Source organism: Schistocerca cancellata, chromosome 1, assembly GCF_023864275.1.
Source record: "Schistocerca cancellata isolate TAMUIC-IGC-003103 chromosome 1, iqSchCanc2.1, whole genome shotgun sequence".
Lineage (NCBI taxonomy): Eukaryota > Metazoa > Arthropoda > Insecta > Orthoptera > Acrididae > Schistocerca > Schistocerca cancellata.
In genome coordinates, this window is record NC_064626.1 from 1,192,839,442 (window position 1) to 1,192,853,967 (window position 14,526).

Below are 14,526 nucleotides of genomic sequence, written 5' to 3' on the forward strand. Positions count from 1 at the left end.
TATAGACAAAAAAGTGGAGGTAATGGACTTGTACCACTATTGAAATAAGCCCTTCATATTATATGACGACATGCACATTCAGCATCAGTTATGGTTGGTCAAACACAGCTGTGACTCTGAATGTATTATGTTAATAAGAAGCAACATTGCCTTTTTCTCCTGAAAATATCAAGTAACGTAAGAAATGTGTTTGATTCTGCTTCCAATATGACAGTTTTGGTTAATACTCCACATGCCTACAGGATTTTGCAATGTTAACACAGCAGAACTCAGACACCTGTATAAGTGTAGTGAAATAAAAACAGTATTATTGTGTCATATGAATGCCTCACTTTTGTTCCGACACAGTTCAAGACTCGGGAGAAAAGTTTTACACCTGGTGTTCTACATGGCAACTTCACACACACAAGAACTTTTTGCCGACATTACTACCACCTACATAAGTAAGCTTTTCCTGTGTTACTTTCAAGTAATTCACTTAAGCTATTCCTGATTTAACTGTAAGATCTGAACTTCCCACTTTCGTATCAACAGCCTCAAAATGCATATTGTAGACTTCGGAATATGTTACAGGTCAGTGTCACACCAATATTGTGGAGAAAGAGAGGGGGGGGGGCGGCGGCATGTTACTCTCCAACAAGTGTTTACCAATAAATATGTGGCGGAAAATTACGGGTATAGGACGGCTTAACATGTGGAAAATGAGATTTTCATTATTCGCTCACTGTATTTAACATTTATTATTCCTTTAAAATCGCACAACAACTTCAATAAAACACAGTTTAATCACTCATCTGCACACTTATTTCGCAATAATGTCACTTTTAAACTGCAAATCCTCTAAAGAGCTCTCTTGAATCTTCACGAGTCTCTCCCAACAGCCTTGATGTGGATAGATACGTACAGCAACCAGAACTGTGTCTGCAAAATCACAAGAATTATTAAACAATTTTTGCTGTCACTAATTACAAGCAATATAATTGACAGAGTAGATTGCTAATATTTGCTGTAATGAAAGCCACTCAATGGGGTATATTTCACATTTGCAAGAACGATCTCACTTAAGTAATTAAGTCCATCGAAACACTTAGAAACTAACCTCTCGTCTGACGAAAACGGTCTAAAGACGCAGTGGCAATTTCTCCAGATCTGCTGACAATGATATTTTGAGTTATCACTTTACTGAGTGACTGAAATGTAGTTCGGGTACCTGAGAACATAACAATATGGTAGAATTCATTTTCTAAACACGAACTATTATGGTACTGTATGGCTACTTACATATTAATTACACTATTAATATTTTAACAGTTGTTTCTTTAATACAAGATTAAAGCCAACGGAAGAACAAACGTAAAACATACTTACCAATGACAGGTTTGTTGCGATGCAATTTTCTGTGTGGACAGATGTAGCTTTTTCATACGGTGGTAAGTCGCAGAAATCGCAGGAGCCACAGAAATCGCAGGAGTCGCAGAAATCGCAGGAGTCGCGGAAGTCGCGGGAGTCGCGGAAGTCTCAGGAGTCGCGGAAGTCGCAGGAGTCGCAGAAATAGCAGTGGCGGAGGGATACGCGACCTAGGTTCCTTACCTGCGTCTCTTAACTGCGACAAATCACAGTTAAGAATAACAGATACTGAAAAGTAGCATTCACAGAAATCACTGATATCGGAAAATCGCAGTTTAGCCCAACACTACTTTGTAAACCAGTTTAGAGAGTGGCTGCAGTACACAGAGGGCGCCCTGATCGCGTATCAGGCTCGAATTCCTTACGGCAACTATATGTGTTAAGATGGCGGCAAGTAGTGTTTTTACAACTGAGTCAGCTCCCAACAAAAGTAGAATTATGATGTGTATAAAGTGCAAAAAAGTGTGATAAAAATTGTGAAAACGGAATTCTATGCGACGAATGTGATCGTTGGATACATTTTCGATGTGCAAAATTAAAAGAAGACGCTCTTCCAGACGAAAATAGTGAATGGCGATGCAAAGTTTGCCTAGAGGGTAAAGACAATATGGCGCTGCTGGAAGAAAATAAACGTCAGGTAAACACAGACTATGATACCCTACAAGTTATTTTATCTGCTGTTATGGAGAAGAACTTAGCTTTGGCTAAAGAAAACGAGAAACTGAAAAAGGAATATGCAGTGATTGACTTGGAACTCATCAAAAAACTTTCTGAAGACAAGGTTAGTTCAGTAAAAATTTCCTCACAAGTAAATAATCAATGTAGGCCAAAGGACAGTTTACAAAGACAGAGGGACATTGTTACTATCACAAAAAAATGCAATTCTGCACTGAAGAAAGATCATGTTAATTTTCTGGCCTTGAAAAATAGATTTAGTGTTCTTGAACATCTTAATGTTACAGAAAAAAAACGTTGAAGTAGGCTTACAAGTTAAACTGCCTAACCCAAGTAAGCCTAATGAAAGTGGGGTGAATAGAGAGAGTAGTAAAACTTTTAGATCAAATACCAATGGAAGTAATGAAACGAAACGCCCAAAGACACCAAGCTCTAAAGGCAGACTTAGGCCTGTGAAAATAGATGCCTATGCAGATAGCCAAGGACAGAAAATACGATATATTATTGAAAACAGTTCGAGCCATCATGTGTCAGCCACAGTAAAAGCTTGTACAAAATTTGAAGATGTCGTGGTAAGTTCTTCAGCAACTGATTCTACTGAAATGACAGTTTTTCTTGCTGGAACAAACGATGTAACGAAAAGTGAGGGAAAAGGCTTCTTATTGTCATTAAGAAAAAAGTTGCATGAACTACAAAACAGAAGAATTATCCTCTTCTCAGTACTGTTTCGGCATGATCTCCCATTCTGATTGTGTGTGAATGTAGAAGTGGCATGAGTAAATGACGGAGTGAAAAAATTTAGTAAATACTTTAGAAATGTGTCTTTTGTAAATATAACTGACTTGGTAAAAGATTCCATACCACCCGTGGCCTACATCTGAATAAACTTGGGAAAAAATATGTGAGTGATGAAATCATCAGTCTAGCTGATAAATTAGTTGGGCATAGGAGAAATTAATAGGTTAGAGACAATACCACTTAGTTTTAAGGAAAATTCTTTTTTAGAGGTAACGAGGAAGACCAAGGCCTAGTTGGTTTGCCCAGATTCACAGTGGATAACCAGCTTAAAGATAAGCAAGATTTCATAAATATATGTACTAGGTCCTTGAATTTGGTCAGGGAACACATGAAAGGTCAAAACAAAAATAGCATTAAGAATTTTGTACATAAAAGTTCTTCCCCTTGCCACACTGTTCAGTATGAAGTTAAGTCATTGTTTTGAGAAAAACAGCAGCAATAAGGATAGCCCTTATAATAAAACTTATTCATCAACTTTCTCAATGTTGAAGGTATGAGTGGAAAACATGTAGTTTTAAATGATTTTGCAAATGAGAATATGCTCAATTCATTGTGTTTGAGTGAGCACTGGTGTAAAGGTAATGGAATTTCTTTTCATGTATTAGATGATTTCTAGTTAGTTAATAGTTTCAGCAGAGAACAACATATTCATGGGGGTGTGTCAATTTACGTTAAGAAAACTTTAACAAACAGTAATAGTACATTAGATTTAGTTTTTGTGTGTACTGAGTTGCACTTTGAAGCTACAGGTATATATCTTGAAAATTAAAAAATTGTCATTGTATCACTTTACAGATGATCCACTAATCTTTTTAGAAAGAGCAGAGAATTAATTAAATTTTTTTCATGGACCCCAGTGGAGAAAGTATAGTATAGTGATTGGTAGTGACACAAATGCTGCATTTGATATAACAAAAGATACACACAGTGTAAATGAATTTAAAAATCTGTTAAGACAATTTAATTTTAGCTTTACTAACTACAAACCTACTTCTTGTCTTGACAATATATTTACAAATGTTAGTAGAGATTTAATATGTTCTGATGCAGCTGTTTTTGCCTTCTCAGATCATGAATCATTTTGGATAGAAATAAGATGGCTTAATATGAAGTCTACAGAGCTCGAAGAGCCTAAAGTGGCCATAACAAGACCAATAACACAGGACAAAATTTCAAATTTTAAGGTTTCACTCAAGAATTGTGATTGGGAAGATTTGCTTAACAACAATAGTCATTGTTTTGCTAATATAGTCTTTGATAGATTTTTCCTTGCTTTCTTAACTATTTTTGAGACAAGCTTTCCTCAGTACAAATGTAAAATCAATCCCAACACATATAACACAAATAAGCATAGGCATAAGAATGCATGGTACACTTTTGAACTAGCGAATATCAAAAACAAATTATTAATGTATTTGATTTTTGTAGACTACACAAAACAGATGGGGCTAAGTTAAGGTAGTTAAGAGCTAGAAAGGATTACAAACTTGCAATCAATGAGGCTAAGAAATAACATAACTTGTTTAGTATTGAGTCGTCCAAAAATAAATGTAAGAGTGTAATTAACTCAGTGGCCAAAAGCAAACAAAAAGAGGTTGTAGCCATATCACTAACTGAGTTTAATAAGTTTTGTGTGCAATCTGTTAATGAAATTGGTGTAAGTACTGTTAGGCCTCAGGAAACTGCATCTGATATTTTAAAAAAATGTAATAACATAAGTTGTTCATTGAAAGACAATTTTTTTTTCTCAGAGGTAACACCAGATATTCTCTTAAGTATTGTAAATAATTTTAGGCCTTCTGATAGTGTAGATATATGTGATCTTCCTAGTAATATGTTAAAAAACATAGCCAGTTGTATAATACTTCCTCTCACTTATTGTATAAATAAATGTTTAAATGAAGGTGTATTTCCAGAGGTGTTAAAATTATCAAGAGTTGTGAACATTTATAAGAAGGATGAGAAAAATTGCCATTCTAGTTATTGCCCAGTATTTCTGACACCAGTTTTTCTAAGGTTTTAGAATCCATTATCTACTGCCTGTTATGTGATTATTTGGAACATAACAACATTCTTTCTGCTGCACAACCTGGCTTTAGGAAGGGCAAATCTACTGTTCATGCTATAGACCCTTTGATAAAAAAAGGTGAAGAACTTTGCTCAGGCTACTTTTTGTGACCTTAGCAAAGCCTTCGACTGTGTAGTTCACTTCTCAACAAATTAGTTCATTATGGAATCATTAACAATAATGTAGACATTTAAATCTTTCTTAATAACTGTAAACAAATTGTGTGTATTTGGAACAAGAGATCGCAGATAGCTGACGTTAAGTGCGGTGTGCCATAAGGTTCAGTTTTGGGACCTTTGTTATTCATTTGAATGATAAATGATTTGCCATTTTATATAAATCCTCACTCCATCCTCTTTGCTGATGATAATACTTTTTTTCAATATTGATTCAGACTTTGATGCCCTTCAAACTATGACCAAAGACACTATCGCAAGCAGCAATCTGGTTCCAAGCTAATGGATTTTTGATCGATGAGAGTAAAACTCAGCAAGCAGTATTTAGTTTAAGAGATTTGACAGTAGAAGACTGTCTAGGTAATGTAAAGCTTTTAGGTATTGCCATTGATAATAAATTGTCTTGGGAGCCAACATTAAGTATGTTACCGCAAGGTTTTCTTGGTGTACTTGTTAAGAAATTTAAAATATCATGTACCTTTGGTTTATATGAGAACAGCCTATTTCGCTTTTTTTCACAGTATCATATCCTATGGACTTTTATTTTGGGTAATAGTATGCACATTCAGGATATTTTGGTACTACAAAAGAAAGTTATTAGGATTACTGCAAGCTCAGAAAATCGTGCCCACTGCTGGCCATTGTTTATTGACCTATATTAACTGTAATAAACTTATACATTTACACTGTTCTCTTCTATACAAAAAATAACTTACGAGGATACCAGCTTAGACAGGATCTACACTCCCACTGCACTAGAAGTAATAGGCATATTGACATACCTTACTGTAGATTATCGAAAACATTGAAGAGCTATGAAGTTATTGGTATGAAAATGTTCAACAAACTGCCTGCAGAATGGGTAGAAGCTACACTCGACTTATTTAAGCACAGATTGTACAGCTGGTTATTGATTAGTCCTTTTTACTCAATTAATGAATTTTATGAATGTGAAAATTTGATGTCATAGAAGTAACTGTTGGAGAATGTACCATAATTTCTCTAATGCTGTTAATATAAGAAGATTTATTCATGTTTTTGTAATCCTGACGTTGTCTATAGCTGTAATCAGTTGAATGACAATAAAATTTATTTTATTTTATTTATTTATAGTGTGTGCTGGGGGCAGTTGACTCTCGACTGCAGTGGATGACCAACCGACCTAGCAGGAAATATCTAGTGCTGAGATGATATACAGTACGTGTGCTTACGTTTTTTTTTTTGCAGATGTGTCTTCTTTGCAGTATATGTATGAGTGTCTGGTGGTAGACAACTATATGCAGGACGCAGAAGTCATGATTTTGTATGGTGCAGGATACGTATTGTGTTTACTACTACATCGTGGTAGAATCGTGTTTGGTGAAATGGCCTGGTTGGAGATCGGTGTCACACCGAAAAATTCAAGCTATCCTCGACAGCAGCGGTGCAGTGTAATTGAGGAAGCGTCGTTGGGGGTAGTTTCCGCATTTCATAATCTGTAGACCACTTTTGCAGTATTTAACTGTCAGTACAATATGACTGCTGTATGTTTTTCAATCTGTTCAAAACAGTCTGCCACTGAAAATCTCGTCATTTGTCTATCTGCAGAAAGTGGTGGACGGTGCTCCCACACTCGCAGCAGCAATTTGGCAGGTAAAGTCAGTAAGAACCAATCAGAATGCTCCATTCACAGGAAGTTCCGTGACGTCAGAGAGTCACAAGACGTCCTTTGTGTGGGGCTTTGGAGCCTCTAGAGACTGATTCAAACAAGACAGGGGCAAGGTATCTACAGAAAGTTTTGTGACATCTGAGAGTCACGTGATGTCTTCTTTGTTTCAGAGTTCAGGACAAGTCCAATCAGACCATCCGCCTCTGGTTCAGACAGGTCGGATGCTGTTCCACACCCACCACTGTGGCTTTAGAGCATCTCCAGACCAGCAGTTGTACGACATGGAAAATTCTAGCCATTTTTCCTGTCTCTAGGACAGTACTTCAAATTCTGGTTGAGCTTTTGTTTTCACGATCTGTTGTGGGATCCGAAATATGTTATGAAACTTTAGATATGTAATTGTTGTGATTTTCACATCTGTAATGTGCTTTGAAAAGTGAGGACTCCAGCAGCAAATATATACTAAGCCTATTCAGAGTTTTGGGCAACGGCCTTGCCACAGTGGATACACCGGTTCCCGTGAGATCACCGAAGTTAAGCGCTGTCGGGTGTGGCCGGCGCTTGGATGGGTGACCATCCAGCGGCCATGTGCTGTTGCCATTTTTCGTGGTACACTCAGCCTCGTGATGCCAATTGAGTAGCTACTCGACCGAATAGTAGCGGCTCCGGTCAAAGAAAACCATCATAACGACCGGGAGAGCGGTGTGCTGACCACACGTCCCTCCTATCCGCATCCTCACCTGAGGATGACACGGCGGTCGGATGGTCGCGATGGGCCACTTGTGGCCTGAAGACGGACTGCTATTCAGAGTTTCAGAAAAGTGACGAACGCCACAACAAATGTACGACTTTGAATTTTTTTTCCCCTCTCTGGTAGTACCTTCAAACAAGCAGTTAAAACTCGAAAAGTGGTGGGCATCCTGTTATAAAGGTATTTATTTCGACTTCCAAATACAGTCGTTTTGGCATGTAAAATCGGATATTGCAGCCGATATCGGTTTTGGGAACTATTTGCCACAAAATCTCCAGGAGTGTCTCAGGGAGGAAGGCTGGGAGGTTTCACAAGTGTGCTGCGATTGTTTGAGTGTCCATGTTCAAGTGTGGTGGTACACATCGCAAAACTGAAGTAAACTACTGTGCAGTGACCTTTGTAAAAGTGTATTTAGAGACCAATTCAATTGCATTTAATAACTTCTGCAGCAGCTCATGCTCAAAAACAAGGGAATGATGTGGTATTTCCCACAAATCTGTGCAAAGTGTCTCATTAATGTTTCACAAGTTTGCTGCGATTTTTTTAGTGTCAGTGTTCAAGTGTGGCGGATTCCTCAGAATAAAATGTGTAATTGCATCACATCTCTCTCTCTCTCTCTCTCTCTCTCTCTCTCTCTCTCTCTGTGCACTGGTACTTTTAGTTTTTATGACATCTTCAAGATATGTATGTGAAAATATTCCACACATTGCTTGGACACCAGGTTTAATAACTCCTGAGGTAAAAACTTCCTGGTAGATTAAAACTGTGTGCCGGACCGAGACACGAACTCGGGACCTTTGCCTTTCGTGGGCAAGTGCTCTACCGACTGAGCTACCCTAGCACGACTCACGCCCCGTCCTCACAGCTTTAATTCCCCCAGTACCTCGTCTCCTGCCTTCCAAATTTCACAGAAGCTCTCCTGCGAACCTTGCAGAACTAGCACTCCCGAAAGAAAGGATATTGCGGAGACATGGCTTAGCCATAGCCTGGGGGATGTTTCTAGAATGAAATTTCATTCTATTCCAGCGGTAGTTTGTATCTGTGTGCCACAAAGAATGAAAGTGCACCAGGGATGAGTAGGAGGAAGGCTGCAGGTACTTCCAGCATGACAGGAAGTGTTCAGCGCGGCGCCCACGGTTGTTGGTGGCTGGCAGCCAGTGGCCGCTGTGAAGCCAACCGGCACGTAGCTTCTTCCACCGGGTGCAATTCTGGTGTAGGGAGCGTGAACGAGATAGTTTTTCAGATATGTTTAGTGCGATCTGTGACAGTGTAACTACGTTGTTGCTTTCGCTATCAGAATTTAAAAAGAGTACCACTGTTAAAACTTCCTGGCAGATTAAAACTGTGTGCCCTACCGAGACTCGAACTCAGGACCTTTGCTTTTCGCGGGCAAGTGCTCTACCACCTGAGCTACCGAAGCACGACTCACGCCGGCTCCTCACAGCTTTACTTCTGCCAGTATCTCGTCTCCTACCTTCCAAGCTTTACAGAAGCTCTCCTGCGAAACTTGCAGAACTAGCACTCCCGAAAGAAAGGATATTGCGGAGACATGGCTTAGCCACAGCCTGGGGGTTGTTTCCAGAATGAGATTTTCACTCTGCAGCGGAGTGTGCGCTGATATGAAACTCACAGGAGAGTTTCTGTAAAGTTTGGAAGGTAGGAGATGAGATACTGGCAGAAGTAAAGCTGTGAGGACCGGGCATGAGTCGTGCTTTGGTAGCTGGTTTGGTAGAGCACTTGCCCGTGAAAGGCAAAGGTCCCGAGTTCGAGTCTCGGTCGGGCACATAGTTTTAATCTGCCAGGAAGTTTCATATCAGCGCACACTCTGCTGCAGAGTGAAAATCTCATTCTGGAAACAACCCCCAGGCTGTGGCTAAGCCATGTCTCCGCAGTATCCTTTCTTTCAGGAGTGCTAGTTCTGCAAATTTCGCAGGAGAGCTTCTGTAAAGCTTGGAAGGTAGGAGACGAGATACTGGCAGAAGTAAAGCTGTGAGGAGCCAGCGTGAGTCGTGCTTCGGTAGCTCAGGTGGTAGAGCACTTGCTCGCGAAAGGCAAAGGTCCCAAGTTCGAGTCTTGGTCGGGCACACAGTTTTAATCTGCCAGGAAGTTTCATATCAGTTCACACTCCGCTGCAGAGTGAAAATCTCATTCGAGTACCACTGTTGTTTAACACCATCTAAATTCCTTAAACCCACTTAAATTTCAAGGTGTATTGCGATTTCAGGGATAAATAAACAACATTCTTAAACAAATTTTTTAAACAATACTTTGTGCACGCTATATTAGCCTACTGTTGTGTGGTCTCCCAATTCCAACATCTAGACACCGAACAAGCGAATTTCCCGCCATTTTTTCCCTGGATCGCTGTCTTGGATTACATCACGAGATGGAGAGAGGGAGGGTAAACATTGCCCTCCAGTGGTGGTAATGTGAACTGGTTCAGTTGGCCTGCAGACCTCAGGGTGAGCACACTGGATGGAGCTATTGTCTAGTGATCGATCAGTGGCAACCCAGATTGTTAAAATAAACAATATACTGCACTGGACACAAAATAAGGACTGAGTCCTTTTCCCACCAATTCCCAGGAAGAGCTAGGGGGGAAGGAAAGGTAGGGGAGGAGGGATGGAGTCAGGATAGAGGAGGTAGCCCAATTGACCTCTTTCTCACCAAATTTTGAACTCCCACCATGGCATCAACATTGCCACATCCACAGCCATTTCTTTGGATCCGCCATGTTGAATAAATCTGGCAAAACACAGAGTGGGGCCGCATCCCTGTTGCCCTACTACTTACTGTTAGTACAGGGTATACGAGGGTAATCTCAAAAGTAAGGTCTCCTATTTTTTATAAGTACATAGACCCGTTTATTTCTACATTGGTTTACATCAGTTTACAGCTTGAACATTTAGCTATTTTTCGAGATAATCACCATATCTGTCGATGCATTTTTGTAGACGCTGTGGCAGTTTTTGTATGCCCATGTCATACCAGCTCGCCGCCATGCTGTTCAGAAAGTTCTGAACCTCTTCTTTCACCTCGTCGTCGGAGCTGAATTGCTTTCCGGCCAAATGTTCTTTTGATGTAGGGAACAGGTGATAGTCACTGGGCGCCAAGTGAGGAGTATAGGGGGGGAGGGGGGGGGGGGGGGAGGGGGTGAGGGGGGTGATTATGTTCCACTGAAACTGTTGCAGGACAGCGACGGTTTGCCGAGCGATGTGTGGGCGAGCGTTGCCTTGGAGAATGTGTACGCCCTTGCTCAACATTCCTCTTCTCCGGTTCTGAATTGCCCGTTTGAGTTTTTTCAGAGGCTCACAGTACCTGTCAGTGTTAATTGTGCTACCATCGATTCAATTCTGACGACGAGGTGAAAGAAGAAGAGGTTCATAACTTTCTGAACATTATGGTGGCGAGCTGCTATGACACGGGCATACAAAAACTGCCACAGCGTCTACAAAAATGCATCGACAGAAATGGTGATTATGTCGAATAATAGCTAAATGTTCAAGCTGTAAACTGATGTGAACTATTGTAGAGCATTCGGGAGGACGACGGTTCAATCCCGCGTCCGGCCATCCTGGTTTAGGTTTTCTGTGATTTCCCTAAATCGCTCCAGGCAAATGCCGGGATGGTTCCTTTCAAAGGGCACGGCCGACTTCCTTCCCCGTCCTTCCCTATTCCGATGACCTCACTGTCTGGTCTCCTTCCCCATAACAACCAACCAACCAACTATTGTAGAAATAAACAGGTCTATGTACTTATAAAAAAAATAGGAGAACTTATGATAAGGGTGATAGCAAAGTGTTTTCTGCTTTACTTTTAATTATAAGATCGAAACCAGCAGATATCAAATGAACTTACAATACATATCTGTTCGGTAAGGTAGGCCGATAAAGAAGACGTATTAAGAATAAGCAGAGCTATGCTATCACCAAAAGACAAACGAAGGATGGTTTTACATTTGTATTTTCTTTCAGTCACAGGCTGTTACTATATCGCTGATTCTCTTTGCGATTACTTTTACATTAGATGGTTCTTTAGTTACAGACGTTTACGAAAACCTTTCATGCATGCAAAGAAAAGAAAGGGCACACATGGGCGAGAAACTGGTACCTACCGAATACTCCAAGAAAATTACGACCTTTACTTAACGTAATACCTTAGTGTGTGAGCACGATAAAAGATTCATCATGAGAAGAATTTTCAGTTTTGGCCAATAACTACACGAGTGGTTAGTGGACGAAAGGAAGAACCCGGAACAATAAGCAAGAGCACTAATGAGATCACCAAAGTTTATGATGAAAGCAACTAGCTGGCTGCGAAACAATGAACTGTACAATTTGCTCCATTCCTGATGGAAGCTAACTAACATCGTATCCCTTCCGAATCGGTGATTGCAATGCCGGCCCATTATTACCAGACTCCTCCAGCAGGAATGCAAGTGGCGGCGGTAACGGCTGAGATTCTGAGTTTAGCTCGCACCCTGTTTTCAGTACTAAAGTGGAGACACCCTTTTATATGATGGCAAGGCTCCTGTAGCAACAAGTCGTCGGACCAAAAGTGTCTTCCTTGATCTCAGAGAAGCAAGTGTCTGGTGTCATCCGTCCACAAGTGTTCTCTTCCTTAACGCAGTGAAACATTGCTGTTTGTGCCAGAACAGGAATCTCTCTGCCCTGTAGTGGCAGCGACTTTTGTCCAGCAATAATTTTGTAGTAAGGTTAAAAAGACTTCTATTCTTGCGGATTTCGTTATTACGAGGGTCACTCCAAAAGAAATGCACACTATTTTTTTTGTTAAAAATATCTTTTATTCTACATGGTTGAAAGTTTTTCAGTGTGTAGATACATCCTTTAGGAACAATCTTTTCATTTTTCCACATAATTTCCATCCTTCTCAACTGCCTTACGCCATCTTGGAACCAGTGCCTGTATACCCGCACAGTAGAATTCTGGTCCAACCTTTTGAAGCCACTGTTTGGCAGCGTGCACAAGGGAGTCATCATCTTCAAACCTTGTTCCACGAAGAGAGTCTTTCAGTTTCCCAAAGAGATGATAGTCACATGGAGCCAAGTCAGGACTGTAAGGCGGGTGTTCCAATGTTGTCCATCCGAGTTTTGTGATCGTTTCCATGGTTTTTTGACTGACATGTGGCCGTGCATTATCGTACAACAGCAAAACATCCTGCTTTTGCCGATGTGGTCGAACATGACTCAGTCGAGTTTGAATTTTCTTCAGTGTCGTCACATACGCATCAGAATTTATGGTGGTTCCACTTGGCACGATGTCCACAGGCAAGAGTCTTTCAGAATCGAACAACACCATAGCCATAGCTTTTCCAGCAGAAGGTGTGGTTTTGAATTATTTTCTTGGGTGAATTTGCATGATGCCACTCCACTGATTGCCTCTTCGTCTCTGGTGAAAAATGATGAAGCCATGTTTCGTCACCTGTCACAGTTCTTCCAAGAAATTCATCTCCACCATTCTCGTACTGTTCCAAAAGTTCGCTGCATACCGTTTTTCTTGTTTCTTTGTGAGCCACTGTCAACATCCAGGGAACCCACCTGGCACAAACCTTTTTTAACGCCAACACTTTCAGTATTCTGCAAACACTTCCTTACCCTATTCCAACGTAGCGTGACAATTCGTTCACTTTGATGCGTCTGTCAGCAGTCACCAATTCGTTAACTCTCTGCACATTGTCTGGAGTGTGTCCAGTACGAGGCCTGCCGCTGCGAGGACAATCCTCAATATTGCCGTGCCCGCTTTCATCACGTAACCTGCTTGCCCACCGACTAAATGTGCTGTGATCGACAGCAGCATCTCCATAAACCTTTTTGAACATCTTGTGGACGTTTCCCACTGTCTCGTTTACACAGCACAGGAATTCTATGACAGCACGTTGCTTCTGACTAATGTCAAGTGTAGCAGCCATCTCGAAGACATGCTGTGACGGCGCCACTCACGGGAACAGGTTGAAATAAGTTTGAAAACAAGCGGGAAGAATGTATCTGCACACTGTAAAACTTTCACACATGCAGAATGAAAACTGTATTTTTACAGATATAGTGTGCATTTCTTTCGGAGTGACCCTCGTATTAAGTAGAGAGTTTATATGAAGTCTGGGAACACTTTCAATTATCTATTGCACAAGAACCAAACATTGTACAGATGTCATACATATTGCATTTTGAAGAGAAACTCTGAAAGTTTTTTTTAAAAAATACAGAGATTCGATATGCAAACCATGAGTGACCCGGCAGACGTCAAAACGGTAATCGAATTCTTGCCATACCCGTCCCAGCACGAAATCGTCCACTGTGGCAGTCGCTTCCCGTATTCTCTGCCGGAGCTCTGCTACATCACGTGGTAGAGGCGATACATACACCAGATCTTTAATGTGTCCCCACAGAAAAAAGTCACACGGAGTGAGATCTGGTGATCGGGGAGGCCACTTCACGAACTCCAACACACAGAAAGCTCGCTCCACACCTTAACCTCGCCATGTTCGCGACTAGCGTTAATTATCGGCAAATTACCAAACTGTGGCGGTATACATGAAGGAAAAAACTTTCAGGGTTCCTCTGTAAAATGACATATGTATGATATGAGTACAATGTTTGGTTCTTGTACAATAAATAATTGAAAGTGTTCCCGGACTTTATGTACACCTGTATTAGTGCTGTGGTTGGGAAGGAGGCCAGGAAACTTCTCCCACTCCAAGGTTCGATTCCGAAGCTGACATGTTGGAAGAATTACACGTAGGCATGCGTGAGAATTTCATCGTTCTGAAACAATTTTCCCAGACTCGAACAACACTGTTTCTTGGCAGATGCTAATTCCTTTCGACCATCTGGAGAGCGAGGTTGGGTGAAGGGAATTCCGTTCTCCACTATATGCGCTGAAACTCGGCCTTTCCATCTAACATGTTTATAATGATTCTTCCTTTCAGTAAACTCCTATCTCGACCCAGTCAGCTTGGGAGCTTTTAAGCAATTAGCTGGGCAGAC

General features: G+C 40.8%; 1 long non-coding RNA gene and 1 pseudogene across 1 annotated transcript; one reads left to right on the forward strand and one right to left on the reverse strand.

Annotated features, from left to right (window-relative positions):
• Nucleotides 1-847: 847 nt before the first annotated feature.
• Nucleotides 848-1,384, reverse strand: LOC126163471 (uncharacterized). The gene is made up of 3 exons (XR_007535260.1): nt 1,369-1,384; nt 1,100-1,210; nt 848-921 (listed from the first exon to the last, which is right to left on the reverse strand). It is a non-coding gene; the product is annotated as an uncharacterized LOC126163471 (long non-coding RNA).
• A 5,871-nt stretch (nt 1,385-7,255) lies between these two features.
• On the forward strand, nt 7,256-7,372 carry LOC126100511 (5S ribosomal RNA; annotated as a pseudogene).
• Nucleotides 7,373-14,526: the final 7,154 nt, after the last annotated feature.